Source organism: Euprymna scolopes, chromosome 24, assembly GCF_053919585.1.
Source record: "Euprymna scolopes isolate OS-2025 chromosome 24, ASM5391958v1, whole genome shotgun sequence".
Lineage (NCBI taxonomy): Eukaryota > Metazoa > Mollusca > Cephalopoda > Sepiida > Sepiolidae > Euprymna > Euprymna scolopes.
The window spans coordinates 86,665,760-86,683,749 of record NC_136505.1 but is presented as its reverse complement, the minus strand read 5'-3'; the positions used below and the strand labels follow the sequence as shown (position 1 = coordinate 86,683,749).

Sequence of the window (17,990 nt, the reverse complement as noted above, 5' to 3'; positions counted from 1 at the left end):
ACAAAACAAAAACAAAGAAAAAAAAACAAAACGAACAAACACAAACTGCGCCATTTGTAATTATTCGAAAATATAAATTAGTTTATCCCTCCATCAAAAGTGATGAGAGAAATTATACTTTGCCAGTGTTCATAATGATATTTTAAAAAATGTCTCAATCAGTGAAGTGGAAGAAATCAAACTGAAAACTTTAAAGAAATAAAGCAACCCGCATAAATCAATATTGATATCAATAATGAAAATGTCTCATTATGGAAATAGATTGAAGGCGGAGGATTGTACGACTTGCTATTTGCTTTATCAATTCTTCTAACTACTTTAGTCCAGCAGATTTCACGCGTTTGTGTGACGGTTAACTGTATTCATATGATAAAATTTAATGAATATACATTGGATATATATACACACATATATATATATATATATATATATATATACACACACACACATATATATATATACATACATACATACATACATACATACATAATAACAGAAACTCGTTCTGGAGTATTGCTATTACTTGATATATCTCTGGCTCAAATGACGCAAACATGAGCATAACTAGCAGCACGTGCCGGACGGTTACCTCTATGAACTTTCTATAGTTCAGCACATTCAATGATGACCGTGTCCAAGCTGTGGTGCCCTGAACACCTACCAGGCCAGACCCTGGGAATTCCAGAGCCGTTATTGCAATTCACACCCATATCTGCATCAGTCCTCATTGATTGTCCTTTGCCATTTCAGACTACGGCCAGCCATTTTGTTACCAAGGTACACACTGATTGCAAAATGTGTATTCCATTGCATATCAAGTAATGCCTGCGCTTGGAACTTTTTATACTGAGGAAAGACTTTGCACTGAGACAATCCCACTCTCTAAACAACTACCACATTGAACCAAAAAGAAGAGCAAGTCAACATCATTGGAAGCAGCAGTCGCCGCAGGTTTTATATCAGGGGTTTCCTTCTCCTAGAGAGATTGCCTTCACGACGGCTTACGGGATCCTCTCTCCACCCACCATGCCATCTGATCCATGACTGGGATTTAGGTTGCTGGGCACCAGAGCACTATACACGCTGGTGGGTCATGTATGCCGCAGCTGACAGGGCCTAAGCTCTTCTGGAGGTTTCTGTCAGGGTGATCTCAGCCTTAGCTTTTGGTTAAAAGAACCTTAATATATATATATATATATATATATATATATATATATATATATCACTCTAACAGACGTTAAAAATAAGTTTAAATTTCAACAATATTTCTCGCGGTTAAGGTTGATCGAGACGATTTGTTTCTAATGGAGTCAGAGATGACTTCGTTGCTATGTTCGAATCTCCTGACCGGCAGTAATCGTGTCACCCTGCACTGATGATTACCAAAATGATGAAACAGTAGTGTCTGTAGGTATTTAATAATTAATATATATATATATATATATGAGGGGGTCAAAGAGGAATTAGAAAAGTCTTTCAATGGAGACTTATCGTGCTAATTAATAGCTGAGCATATGAGATGGAGTTTAGATACAAAAAGAACATTTTTGGCTTCGAAATACCTAGGTATAAAGAGCATTTATACCCACCCTTATTTATGTATTTCATTTATTGAAGTGATGATTAATAAATCTGTATGCACTTTTATATTGTCAATTTATATATATATATATATATATATATATATATATATATATATATACTAAACTACATATACTACACTTTACATCAACTGTTCCTAAGCATATACCCATAACCGACCAGATTCCCGTTCTAATGGTCATCCCAACATATTCATCATTGTTTTCCTTTGTAAGCTTTCTATCCGTGTAAGTTCCGTTTTTCTTAGTTCCTTCTTTTCAATCGAGATGCAGATCTTCCCAACGTCTTTTGTAATAAAACGAAACAGACGGCGAACGGCTTTGGTTAGGAGCCTGAACAAATTCGTCTCAACTTGAAACCACGTGATGAAAAAGTAATACTAATAAAAATTGAAAGGTTTATTTGAAACGCAGTTCAGATAAATTGGAAACTGCAACATTCCTTTAACATAACGTCAGTAATCGGACAATGAACAATGAACAATGGTAACTACGAAATAATCCAGGACACACGGTCAAACTATGGATAAGAAGATTGTTTCAGATATTGACGACAATAAGACATAATCGATTGTTATATAAATTCGGGGAAACAACACGAAGTCTCAGAGACAAGAAAAGCCACACACACGTTACACCTCGAAACCATTTAAAATCAAACGGTAATCTCTCATGAGGTACTCCAACAACATATACATGCAGTATACACGGTAAATATTGTCATCAAAATGTGGAATTGTGCATTTCTGACCGTTTACAGCGACTGACAAGACTTTCCAAGCTTTCTTACAAAGACCTGCTCTAAAGACTAAATCTGTTCTCACTTGAGAAGCAGAGGATTCTGGGAGATTTGATCCTGGCGTATAACATTATCATCATGAATTTCAATCCATATTTCAGGAATTTTTTTTTTACCTCAACGTCAAGTTGCAGTTTCATTGGGGACTCACATAAAATGTACCATCATCGCTTTCGTTTCACTTGAAGAAAATCAGCATTTTCACTCACGTGTTTCTCTTCTACAGAACAGCTCATGGTGATTATTGCGTCCAGCCTTGAAGTGCCTTTGGACAGACATTCAGTTTGTATGTGAATAGCTCATATCTGTCTCTAAGTTTGACTTGCTACATTTTGGTATTTTTTGCTAAATAAATTAAAATTTGAAAACAAATGTGGAATAACTCCCCCCATGACATTTCTGCACAATTTACCAAGCCTCGCCTCGTGCTTTTCTTTCAAGGAGAACAATAAACAAAATATGATATTGTTTTAAATTAAAATAATATCTTTTTTGTATTACTTGTATTGTTCGGACTATTGTAATCTTAGTTGTTTTTCTCAAAATATTTCGACCGGCCCTCTTCACGTTCATATCCACCTGAGGATAGTCGGAGGTTACATACGTTGTGAAAAAACTACCAAGATGAGAACTATAGTGTGAACCATCCAAATAACATAAAACATATTACAAAAATAATATATTTTAGAAATTTAAAACAAAGGGGCTGACGTAGAAGGACGTAATCGACTGTTATATAAATTTGGAATAAAAACTAGAACATTTAATGTGGCCTCACAGAAGAAGAGAGGAAATGGCGCATTAGACGGAGATTGTTTAACCATTAAGCTGTGATATGTCAGCTGACAGATTCCAATAATATACACATGCGGTAGTTACAGAGCAAAAATTAAAACTGTGCAGCTATAAGAAATGTGAAATGACCAACGGCACACATTATTATTTTTTTATTTTAATAATTATAAAACTCTGTAGACAGCCCGGGCGTCCTTGCTTACTTGCTTGAATCTTGTATTATAATAAGGTCGTATTCTTGCTTGTTTCTTTGTACAAAATTTAATATTTAATAAAGGTACACTATCTTGCAAATCAATTTTCATACTGAAAACGGACTTATATACACTTATTCCGACATAGTTTCTATACATACTATATATCTAAAAGGAATGTACATTCAATGAATACCCCCATTTGCACGAAAGAAAATCTATTTTAATAATTGCCTTTATTGTTTGTTGTATTAGAATCGTTTTAATTTTTCTATTTAAAAATACTATTTAAAATTGATTTATTTAATTAATTTTTAATGTAATTTATATTTAGTTTATTTTAAATTAATAATAGTAATGTAATTTATATTTAGTTTATTTTAAGTCAATAATAGCCGACATTAATTTCATTTAAAACCGGAAGTAAACTTATTTATATATCTATTTATTTATTTCTCTTCCGTTTGCCGGCTTTCCAGCTGACTACACTATAGTTGTCTTCAAGTCACACGTAAACAAGTTCTTGATGAGTAGTTCCCCTTAAGTTATCCAATTTTCCAAATTGACAATACTAACGATTACTATGATATTGTCCCATTGACTACTATACACTATTTAATCTTATCCTCGTAAGTAAGTGGTGACTCCTTTGTAAAAATAAGATATGGGAATTACTCCCGTTTAAGCTATGAAAGTTACTTTGCGTTTGATTTTCATAAGCCAAGATGGATGTATTTTATGCTCCCCTAAATCCAAGATGTGGTCACTTTTTGTAACAAGATACTCGGTGTATCTTAAATAGTACGTGACTAACCCTAACCCACTCGGCAATATGTTTTGGGCAACGCCGGGTATATGTAGCAGGTAATCTATTAAACCTTACTTTTTGGCCTTTTCTCTTCAGGAGGGGCAACTTCTCAACTAACAAATGAAATTACGAATAGGATTGTCTACCTTACCTGATATCTGATTCTACAATCTCGTGCAATTAAAATAATTATTCAGTAGTGAAGGGTTAACAAAACGTATCTCATTTAATGTGAAAACGTTATAGACGAGACGTAAACTGTGGACATCAAAAGGTTTTTCTCGTTTTTATGCTAATCGCAAAAACGAAGTTGTTTAGCAAACAATTTGTTTCGGCGTTAATTAAAGTGCTGACAAGTGTAATCAATCCAATGTCTCCCACCGTTGCTATTAAAATGAAAGCCTTTTTTTCTTTCCTTATGAATGACACTCGGCTTCATTGTTTATTTTTATTTATGTTAACGAAGTCTTGTCCGACGGCAGAAAGTTGAGAAGCAACAAGAGTATTGAAGCATCCATTAGATCTGAATTGTCTTTTACAACTTGTTCAAACAAGCCGCGCGTTTGTACGTGTTAAACTAACAATAATGTTAAAGTGTGAATGCTAATTCGTCTTACTGGATATTGAGATCGCTTATTCGCGAAAACCCTTTCACAGATGCAACACACACTACACACGCACATTATATATATATATATATATATATATATATATATAAAAAGCAAAAAATGGTAATTAGAAAAAAACCTGAAGAGTGTGCTCTATACTATTGCAGAGCATATATATATATATATATATATATATATATATATATATATATAGCAAAAATGGTAATTAGTAAAAACCTGAAGGAAGTGCTCTATACTATTGCAGAGCATATATATATATATATATATATATATATATATATATTATTTGCTTAATTACACATGTTTCGATTACCGAATAGTGTCATTCATATATATATATATATATATATATATATATATATATATATAGAGAGAGAGAGAGAGAGAGAGAGATGTATATATATATATATAATGAGAGATACGTATACACACACACACACATATATATATATATAGATATGCATAGAGATATGTTGAAATTTATATATATATATGTATATTTCTGTCTCTATATATACACATCTTTCTCTATGTATGCGTGTGTTTATATATACATTCCTCTTTTTCTATATATGCGTATTTATATAACTATGTATACACACACACACGCACATACATATATATATGCGTGTGTGTATATATATGCATACATATCTATGTGTATATATACATATCTATGTAGAGCGTGTTGCATATAGATATGTACATATATAGAGAGAAAGAGTTAGAGAGGTATGCTTAGATATGTACATATATATGTATATATATATATATATATATATAAAGAGAGAAAGTAAGTTAAATAGAGATATACGTGTATATATATATATATACATATTTATTGATCTATACACCTACAAAGTTTAGTATTTTTTTTCTCTCTGACATTGTTTCTAAACGTCTACTTTTTCTATTTTAAAATTACTAAAACGGATTATTTAATAATAGTAGTCATGGATATGCGAGCGACTATATGAAGGTTAATTGATTTGCATTTTTTTTTACAAACAAGCGTAAATTACTTATTTTTCATGGTTTCTTATTAGATGATTGGTTTCATTTCACTTTTATGCTGAGTTCTATTTATGCATAGTTTTTATATTCTGCATAATTGCGTAGAATTTAAGATGAACACGTCCTAACATATATATATATATATATATATATATATATATATATATATATATATATATATAAGTACACTTTCGATGTTATTTTTAGCCGGCAAAAATTGCAGCTAAGGGGTTAAAATTGAAAATAGAAACGTTGACTTTGGTAGGGTAAGTCGAAATGTAGTATTGGGAATCCCAGCTTAATTGCTATATAGGTAGTTTAAGAAATAGAAAGTTATGTAATATTTTCATTTCCCATCAGCGATTTGGCAGGGTCACAAAAGGTTAGGTTTGACAGGTATCAACCTAGAGAGAATGCACCGGAAATTACCGGTGACATGCACCGGGAATTAGGAGTGACACGGGAATCGTGGTCGTAGGCTTCCGGTTGGCGAACACATGGACAGGAAGTGGTTTAGGCAGCAGAAGAAGCAGATTGGAGATTTTAGGTCTCTCCCGACAATCAGGGCCCGAGATGATAGGCTTGCCTTGAAATAAAAGATTGAAGCTTCAAATCCATCTTGTTGTTTATCGATGCATCTGTCTGCAGTGACCACTTCCCAACTAGATGGCAGACCAGCGTCCAAGAAGATGTCATCCGCTGGCCAAGGTAAGCAGGTATGTACGCATTATGTTATTTGCACATACATGTCTCGAGACCTTCCAAGGCAAGAAACGATGTAAGGATAAGAACACACACCCCCACACACATATAACGGTGAACTGCACGTAACATACGCCCGTATATGTAAGAACGGCGATAAACACACAGACGCTTAGTAGTAAACGTAAAAGTACCCGTAAAAGTAACAGTAAATTAAAACGGTAAAAGAAACCGTAGTAATAAACGCTTTAATAATAACAGTAATAAATAAATAATAAACAGGACAGAAAACATTTACGGTAACAGAAAGAAACGTTACTTTGCATTAAATGTAATATATTGATTCATGCAGATTTTGGTATTGACTATAATGGAGCCAATTCTCTATTGATTATTATATTGTGCCCAATTTATAGCAGTGAATTCGTGTCACATACTAATTTCTAAGATAGACAAGAAGCAATCATTAGAAAAAGAATAAATACAGTGTTGGCGTGTATCAATGACATTTTATAAGCATATTATTATGCAGGAAATATGCATTAGGTTTACGGTTCTGAGTTTCATTGAGTTTAACCAAGCTGATTAGCCATAGCGATGACGAAACACGTATCTGTGAAGCACCTTTAAGTAAATAAAGTTAAGCTCTAGTCAGTAAATTAGAAGAAAGCGGTCAACACAAGCGCAAAATACAATATTCTGATTTTCTGTCGTTGAATTCTCTCTGACTGTTTACTTTATATGCAGGCTAGTACTTAATGTCCCTCAATTCCTGTCTTAATTTCTGGTAGCCTGAAAATAGAATGCTAGTCTACGGAGTCGAAAGTTATTTCTGACTGGGCTCGTATCTTCCGACTGGTAGTAAATATCACTTCCTACACTAATGATTGGGCAAATACGAAGCACTGATGTCTGTACACATACAATAATTGTTAATATCTATTTATAAAAATAGTATCGTCACACACACACACACACACACACACACACACACATATATATATATATGTGACGATACTATTTTGATAAATAGAAAATATAGGAAAAATTGATTATATTATAGTGTGTGTATTTTGATAAGATCTTTTAATGTATGCAAATGTTATAAAATCGATGGATACGACTATTACTGCTACAACACTTTCTCGTAGGCTTACATTGCATCTCTTCAACACTAGTTCAATTTGTTAAAACCTAAAATCATACCTACCCCTTCTCAACTTAGACAAAATTTAATTTATAATACAAAAACAATACACAACAAAGCTTAAAAATTCTTACATGCATTGACCTTAAAACTACACAGGTTACAATTAATAATATTAATGATGATACTAGTCGCAAAATGTAAGTGTCTAGTGCCGTAAATAACATAACCCAATTTATTATAAACAAACATACTTTGGAATTTTGCAGGCACTTTGAAAGTAATCCTGTTTGCATGCAACATCTCATCACAACAGACGCTCCTTTTATAGTTGGAATTTGCTAAAACAACAAATGAACAGTAAACACTTATCATCGACTGATCGCAAAGACAAAAATCGAAATGCATTTATCCTATATGCAACATTTTGTCCAAAGTACTAAATGGACAATTCTTAACACACAGTGTTATTTAATAATATTTTCTGATGCAACCCACACACACACACACACACACACACACACACACACACACACACACACACACACACACACATATATATGCATGTAACAAAGCGTGTATGGCAGCTAGATATACAAATATCGAGCCGCGGGCAAAGTGACGTCATGGCAAGGAGAAAGAAAGATTATTAAAATAGAGAGAACGACCACGTTAGATACGTGGGTGACGCCAAGGTCATAACGAGAAGTCAGGCGTGGCGGGAGAATGAGGAAATAAATGTCGTTTTTACAACACGAAAAAGTGAGTTCGAGTTATTCTTTATCTTAGTTTCCCTTGCGAAGTAGACTGCATACAACGTGTGAGTCCTGGGTATCAACATGTACAACGTTACACACACACACACATATATATATATATATATATATATATATATATACATATATATATATATATATAAAACATACACGCACACACATATATATATATGTAGTTTACATTGCATAAATGAAAAAGTAATTTCGGTAGAGAATTGTAAGAGAGCTCGATACAATACTAAGGAAGAATAGATTTTAGAAAAACTCAAATCGACTTTTATTTTCTATCATTTCATCTCGTACGAGCCGTGATTTGTCAGATGTGACTAAACAATCGACAGTTTGTAAACAAAATCTCTGATGAGTTGCTTATGCATAACATTTTTTTACGTCTCTTTAAATCCACTTTTTATAGTTTAGATCTAAAACATTTCATATTTTCGAAGTCAAATTAAATAGCATTTGGGTTAACAAATCAAATGTTGCAATTTTTATTTATTACTAACCAATTTTTATTCATTATTATTGTACAATGAGATTGGCAATATAATAACGTAATTCATTATAATTGAAAACGTGGTGAGGTCGATTTGAAAGAACATGTTTCAAATAATTATTTAAAAATAAAAACAAACAAAGCTGACAACTCATAATATAATCTAACACAAGAATTGCCTACCTTTAAATTAAAGGTCTTTACTCTTCTGTGTATGCACATGTAAAAACAAATAAAAATTATTGTTGTTTGATTGAGATATTGTGTGTAGTGTATATACAGAAATAAATTATAGGAAGCGATTCCGTTACTAATGAGTAAGGGACAAATGCAAAAATTAAGAGATACCAAAGAAAAGGTTTCAATTTTCTACATTTCATTAGATATTTAAATTTTTGCATATAATTAGTTTTACTTGTTATCAATACGGCTTAATGTAGGGTAGGCATGATATAATATTTCGGAAAAATCCCTTTCTTCAGATGTAGGCTTAAATTCAGTTTCAAACATGCAAAAGAAAGATTAGTAAAGCAGTGAATGAGTTTTGAATTAAATAATGTAAATGTTTTATTTGTTTTTCACTTTTATTATTTTTTCGATTCTGTATATTATATATTTTAAAATTATACTTTTGTTTATTTGCCCGTTCTTACATTCAATATTACATATTTAATCAATTTTACTTTTTGTTGTTGTTCAAAGGTGAAATTTATATGTGAAGATAGGCTACATAAAAAAAATACAAATTAAAAACTAAGATGACTTCACCGCATCCCGAGCAATGCCTAGTAGCCACAGACACAGCTAATTGCATTTAAAACGAAAACGTTATTTCGTTTTTGCTTTGTTTTTTAATTCGGTTTATTAATAATTATTTTTAACACACGATGAAAACAGAAATGCGAAATCGGCGACAGATAAGCGACGAGTAGAAACGATTCGTTTTCTCCGTGACGAAAGCGAAATTAAGAAAAAAATACATTTCTTTGAATTGCTTAACAAAACGGTGACGACTGTCTGCTTAGCGAGCGCAAATAAATAAACGCGTTTTTAAGGAGCGACAATACCGGCTTTTAATAGACCATTGTTATGAAACTGAGGAATGCCATGATTGGTTGGAGCTGGGAGATAAAATAAACAAGCGGTGGTTTGCAGTGAAAATGAATTGGAATGATAATTAATATCTTTAATGCTCTATGCAACGCTGTTATTTGAAAATGTTTTACAGAAAACAATTTTTAAATATGTTTTCAAACACATTTAAACATTTTACAGAAAACAATTTTTAAATATGTTGTAAAACATATTAAAAAATTTTTACAGAAAACAATTTTTAAATATGTTTTCAGACATATTTAAAACATTTTACAGAAAACAATTTTTAAATATGATTTCAAACATATTTAAAACATTTTACAGAAAACAATTTTTAAATATGATTTCAAACATATTTAAAACATTTTACAGGAAACACTTTTTAAATATGATTTCAAACATATTTAAAACATTTTACAGAAAACAATTTTTAAATATGATTTCAAACATAATCTTGTTAATGCAATAGTTCTTCACATTTTCCTCTTATATATTGTTTTTGCTGGAGATGGTGCATTCCATATTCATCTGCCACTTCATAGACTCCAACCGAGAGATCAGTTTAGAATTCTAACTATTTTTTTAACCCAATTGTTTGTATCGCTCTTGCACGTGGTTCATCATATTCCACAGTTTTTGAAATGTTTTAAACTAAGTCCATCTGGCCTTATTATAATTACGGGAATGATAGAGATATTCATAAAATGTTGGTTTCTTTTCAGGTCGTACATAAGATCTTGGTACTTATTTATGCTTTCCCTCTGTTGAAACCAGAATCATCAGGGACACCAAGTTCAACTTTCTCCCTCCGGTTCCAACTCGGGTTGTTACTTTCTTATGTGATAATATAAGTAATTACTGTAATAATCTCTATTTTCGTTTAACTATATAACCACGCATGAAAGTAAATTCATACATTTAGCCTACTGATTTCCCTCGGTAATGAAACGTTAGTGTTTGTCCCTTGTAACATGCAGTAATATATATATATATATATATATATATATATATATATATATATACACACACCGTATTTTGGCGTAATTGCGCCAAATCCGGGGTAATTGCGCCAACAACCACGCATACAAAGTGCACTATTTTTTTTTAGTTGGCGCAATTACCCCAAAGTACGGTATATAATACATATTCGTCCATATCCGGCCTATATGGACGTATTCTGACATGAAATGGCGAAGTTCTTTTCTGTTGGAAAATAACACCCCCTCTATCCCCTTTACATCAGTAGGAAAAATTAGATTCTGAACTATTTACCGAAATAATATACATTTAAATTTATTTTTTTATTTATATTTGATAAACGCATACTTAATAGATATACAAACATCTTCATTGACTTTATATATTAAACCTATTAATTCTATATAATTTATATATTAAACCTATTAATTCTATATAATTTATATATTAAACCTATTAATTCTCGTATATTATATATAATTTCTTTTTATTATTATATGTGTATACATATATTATAAAGTAATATGCAACGCATATATATTCAATATTTATTCCAACAGTATCCAATGCGTTAGTAGACCTTATTATTAGCACTGTTAAATATATTCATGGCATGTAAGCTACACAGAAAAATTCATGTTTAATCCAGAGGGTAATAATTGGGCTAATTGTGTGAATGTATGGTTTATGATTTCTTTAATATCAAAGTAGTTAACTAATCAATCATATAATTTTTTATTACACACTCCTAGGCTATTATATCCATCAGTCAATGGGTATTTAGTTCTTTCCTTGTGAGAGATTCTGACACTCCCCATTTTCCCACTTGTTCATACTTATATAGATGTATTATATATTTTCCCATTAACATATGTCTGTTTAATTATATTTCGCCCTTTATTCATACCAATTCTTTAATTTATGAAGCTCGATATATGTTAAATGCAACTACAGAGCATACACAAATACATGACAAAATGTCTATATTCCAATTTTAAAGATGTTGGTTCATCTCATCGTTCATTTCTTTCAGAATGTTAAAAGGTTCAATTCTTGGCAGCACCTGTTTCATAGCGCAGAAGCATTCATGTACTTATTATGTCAATTTCTCAATATTTTCCGCCAAATCTCATCAGAAGAATAAGAATCATGATCACATAAAATCGAAAAGATCGGAAGAATAGTTGCAATTGTGTTTTATGATATTTACGCGATATATATATATATATATATATATATATATATATATACAGCTGAATTTCACCCCCTGACCCTAACCCCTTATTTACCAAATTATCTCTTTTTGATGAAAGTTGATTTCCGTTTTTCATTAAGAATTTCGCTTTTCAATATAAGCGTCGTTGCCTGAAGAAATTTCTAGTTATTAAACACTAGAAGACCGAAACATGCTCATGACTGTGTAGCAACATATTACTGCTTATGTAAAGACAAATTTAAAGTATATATATATATATATATATATATATATATATATATATATATATATATATATATATATACATGTAGAATACGCGGCTCGGAACGGATGTAAGGAATATACGAGATACGTTTCAAAAGTAATGCTTCCTATTTTTTTCCGCCATATTAGATCATAGGAGATTGCAAATTACGTTTTAATGATGATTTAACTTATGCATACATGACCTGGAACTTTCATCTGTGTTGCAGATATTGACGGTGTGAAACTAAATAAGTATATGTACTGGATATGCGTCAAAAGCATAGATGCGTCATTGAATTCCTCCATGCAGAAAAAGAAAATGGAACTGATCAAAACTCACTGGCGCCTATTAAATTTTTACGAAGCCGATGCAATTAATGTCAGCATAGCTAGGTAATGGGTTCGTCGATTTCAGAGTGGCGTAAGAGATGTGAGGGACTAATCGCACTATAGCTAGTGTGATGATTCTTATATAATATATCATTTTATAATATATTATTAGGTTGGTGCAAAAACTGTTGTCCTTTTTTGACATTCAACTTCGTGTCAGAAAACGACATTATTTTTGCACTAACCTAATACTTCATACTAATTATTTTTTATAATCAAATTTGATTTGCAGCGATTCTTTGTATTTATTTAATTTAAAATATTTTATTGAAGGAATAATTGTGTATGGACGCACCCTTTAAATAGTAAATTTACAAACCAATACAATGTTAATAAGAAATTATTAATAAACATGCGCACACATAATCTATTTATATACCTATAACATTGAGTATTTTTTCTCGCTCTGACATTGATATTAAAAACCTACTTTTCTATCTAAAAATTATTAAAACTAACTTTTCAACAGACTGTCATGGATATGCGAGCGACTACATAAAAGTCAATATTTCTTTAAAAACGAACGTTAATTATTCATTTTTATAGTTTCTTAGATGATTGGCGTCATTTCACTTTCATGATGTATTCTATTTATGTATCATTTGTACATTAATTGTGTAGAATTTTAGATGAAAATGTTCTAGTGTGTGTGTGTATATATATATATATATATATATATATATATATATATATATATTAGAAAGGGTGAGAGATTAATAATTGTGAAATTATCAATCATATTTCATAGGAAGAAACATAACAAAATCATATTTATATGTACGATCGTTTCGGAAACGCTATCCTTTTATTCATTCGATATTTACTAATAAAACCATCGAGAAATAAGTAAAATATTTCAGGATATCGTCCCCTCATCAGCATAAATGTGGAGAAGGGGGAGAAGACACTAAACTTCTATTCATATAGCTCTCGGCAATTACACCTATCGAGCTTATCATAACTTCAATACTCCGAGCGCAACACCTTTAAATATATTTTACTGTGGCTTTGCTTATTTAGACCCTGTCTATTACATTCTATAATATATATATATATATATATATATATATATATATATATATATATATATATACGTGTGTGTGTATGTGTGTATGTGTATGTGTGTATAAGTGACCTTGTTGGTGTCTGCGCGAACATTCTCTACCAAACTCCTCTCTGAATATTTGATCCACAGAGCTAAAATTTGATATATAGTGTATTTGGATATGTAGCGCGTTTTCGATTTTGTTATTAGCCGGCAAAATTTGCTGCTAAGGGGTCAAAATTGAAAACACAACAGTTGATTTGGGCACGGTAACTCAAATAAAATATTACTCATGCTGTTATTTTTGCTCATGCACAAAATAAAAAAATTCATAGCTGAAAGTCACTTAATTTTTTTACCTTTCGTGGCCATCTGTCCGTTGTTTATACGTTAACGACGCTAGAGAGATAACTAAGGACAGAGACTGCAACCCTAAACGTTCTGGTTTCGATTCTAGCGGATGGTACTAAAATCAATTTTCATAACTTTGGAAATTATTAATATATATTGGATAATAGAAAATTAACTCTATAATAAGAAATTTGCATGCATTAAAATATAATATTTATGCAAATTTTACGACCGGGGACGACGGGCGGCCCGCTTTATATATATATATATATATATATATATATATATATATATATATATATATATATATATATATATAGTGTGTGTGTGTGTATGCGAAACGTCTCAATGAAATTTTTATCTGAATATTTTGTTTGCACAATGAAACTTGATATATATATATAAGACATTTGGACCTCGGGAACACTTTTGATTTGGGTTGTAAAAGTAGCTGCTAAGGGGACAAAATGGAAAAAAAATTGACCTTGGCAGACGTGAATCGATTAACTTCTGAACATTCGTAGATAGACATTTTTACCTTGAAGTCTCTTCAATGTCAGCCTTTTTTTTAAATCTATCTAGCGATAACTCACACGATAAAAGCGAAAGAAGAAAACGCTAAATGACAACGAAGGCTATCTGTATAGAAGCCAAGTACGTCCAATGATGGAGTACTGCTGCCACAACTGGGCAGGACCTGCTAAAAACAGCCTATCCTGCCTCGACAGAGTACAAAATAGACTTCGTGGCTTAGTGGGGGATGCCCTTTTCTCTTCTCTGCAACCTCTCTCCCACAGAAGAGACGTTGCGAGCCTGTCTTTATTTTATCGGTATTTCCATGGCAGATGCTCGTCTGAGCTCCAATCTCTGGTCCCCCTCGTCAATCTTTCACGAAAAACACCCGCCTAGCTGAAACCACTGTCAAAAACTTTCCCCACTCTTTATATGTGCCTAAATCAAAACGTAGATTCCATGAACAAAGCTTCTTTCTTAGAAGTGCACGCCTGTGGAAAGCTCTTCCGTTTGTCTGTTTCCCACCTGACTACAACTTGGATGTCTTCAAATCCAACATAAACAAATTCCTGATGAACCGCCCCCTTAAGTAAGACACTTCATCAAATCTCCAATACTAACGATTACTACAATACTATCCCATTGATTACTGTACACGTAATAACCCTTATCCCCAAGTGGCTTCCGGGCCTTGATAAGTGGTGACCTCCATGTAAAAAAAGGCGAGAGCGTTTAATGTTTTGCCTTCGATTCCGATTGATAGCAGCGAAGTCAAGCCACTCGAGGATAAGGGTTAATGTGACAGTAGTAAATGGAACAATATCGTAATAATCGTTATTAATAGAAATATGGTAAATTGGATTACTTAAGGAAACGGCTCATCAAGAACTTGTTTACGTAGGACTTGAAGACGACCATATTGTAGTCAGCTGGAAAGCGGAAGAGAGTTCCACAGACGTAAGAAAGAAGCTTTGCTCATGGAATCTACGTTTAGGTTTAGGCATACATAAAGAGTGGGGGAAATTATTGATGGTGGTTTCAGTTAGACGAGTGTTTTTCGTGAAAGTTTGATAAGAGGGATCATAAGTTGGAGCTCAGACGAGCATTAGCTATGAAAATAACGACAGAGAAGAGACAGGCTCGCAGCGTCTTTTCTGTGGGAAAGATATTGCAGAGGAGAGAAAAGAGCATCTCCCACCAAGCTACGAAGTTTATTTTGAACTCTGTCAAGACAGGATAAAGTACTTCTAGCAGATTCTATCCAAATGTGGCAACAGTACTACATCTTTGGACGTACTTGGCTCTTATACAGGAAGAGAACTGCATCAGCAGTGAGATATCTATTTGCATATATGAATCTCAGTAGTGAAGGGCTGTGATTTTGCTAATTGTCGAGTTTGTTCCTTAAGGAGACACAAGTGCTACGAGTTCATCAGTAAAACCGGCATAGGAATACGACATCGCGATATAAGACAGAGGTTAGAACTTGACTGACAGTACTGGACTTATTATATTCAAGACTCTTTTCTGGACCTTGTCTAAGAGTGAGAAACTAGTGGAAGATGCATCAGCACAGATGTTGCAACAATACTCCAAGAATGAGCGAACTGTGGTTTTATAAAGATACCGGATGTGCTCTGGTGTGAGCAATATTTTAGCATGATGGAGTGATCTTACATTCTGTGCAGCAGCCTTGTCCTCAATGTATTTGTTCCGATTCACGTTGTCTGTGAATGTTAGGCCGAGGATTTTTAAAGCTGGGCTCTTAGGTAGGATATTATTTGTCACGGCAATCGGTGGTTGAGAAGGATTTTCGTAATTGTTAAATGAAAGAAGTTTAGTCTTAGTAGCATTAAATGTCATCATCAATTTACGGCCACATACCACTAGAGATTGAAAGCCGTTTTCTAGGGTTTCTGTCATTTCCTTCCATATGTGTACGTTTGTTTTATTCACCTCGTCTCTATTTTAGAGTGTAGTGTCATTAGCAAGTACACCCATCTCAGGCACAATTTTATCAAGGAGGTCATCCATGAACATCAGGAATAATATAGGCCTAAGGATTGACCCTTGGGGCACATTAGTATCATGTTTAGACGTACGGACATCGAAGACTTTATATAAACACATCGAAGATTTCATTCGTAGATAATCGGACATATATATATATATATATATATATATATATATATATATATATATATATATATATATATAGTGGAACAATAAAATTGTCGCCCTAGACACGAATCCATTTCCGTTGAAGGAAAACTGTCTGTTGTTTTTTTTTTGTTTTGTTTTTTTGCAAACTATCTACTATTTGGCCAGTTGGGTACAAATACATAGAGTAATAGGTGCCTTCTATAATGTCAGAAAGTGACACAATGTTCAACGAGCGTGATCGGAGATGCGTCGTATTACAACTCATGCTCTCTATCGATCCAAGTTATGACAACAGGGCCATTGCCAGTAACCTCAAAATGCACATTCGGACGGTTCACGACTTAAGGGCACAGCTCAACGAAGTTTCTGGTCACGGCTATGGTCTTTGGTATGGTTTCAAATTAGAACTACATCATGCTACCTCACATCTTCAAAGTCGACTTTAAAGCCAACTCTAAAGTGTACCTGAATGTACTGACGAATGTGGTGATCCCCTGGTGCAATCAGCTGGCCGCTGGCAAACCCTTTGTGTGGCAGCAAGACTCGGCGCCGACCTACAAGTCCAAAGAAACCCAAGCTTGGCTTCAGAAAGAGTGCTACGACTTTGTACACTTTTCTCACTGCCCAACCCCCGCCTCCCCCGAACTGATCCTGCTGGACTACTTCGTTGAGAACATCACTAACATAACCTCCCACAACAGCAAAGCCAGCCTGATCGCTGCCATCTGCCGAATATTCGTCGAGCTCCCACGGGAAAAGGTATGCTCCCAGTTCCAGACCCGTGTCGAGGTGGTGAGTGAGACTGAAGGTGGCTACATTGAATAAATATAAGTTACCTGAATTGTTTTTTCAAGAAAAGCTGTCGTGTTATTTTCTTTATGGCGACAAATTTATCGCCCCCCTACACACACACATTATTTATATATATATATATATATATATATATAGATAGATAGATAGATATAGAGAGAGAGAGAGAGAGAGAGAGAGAGAGAGAGAGAGAGAGAGAGAGGAGAACGTGTCCTATCTATA

General features: G+C 33.1%; 1 protein-coding gene across 2 annotated transcripts in view; it reads right to left on the bottom strand.

The window, feature by feature from the left end:
- Positions 1-17,990, bottom strand: part of LOC145246818 (uncharacterized) — a 583,451-nt gene that overhangs the window by 377,564 nt on the left and 187,897 nt on the right. The window lies entirely within an intron of this gene.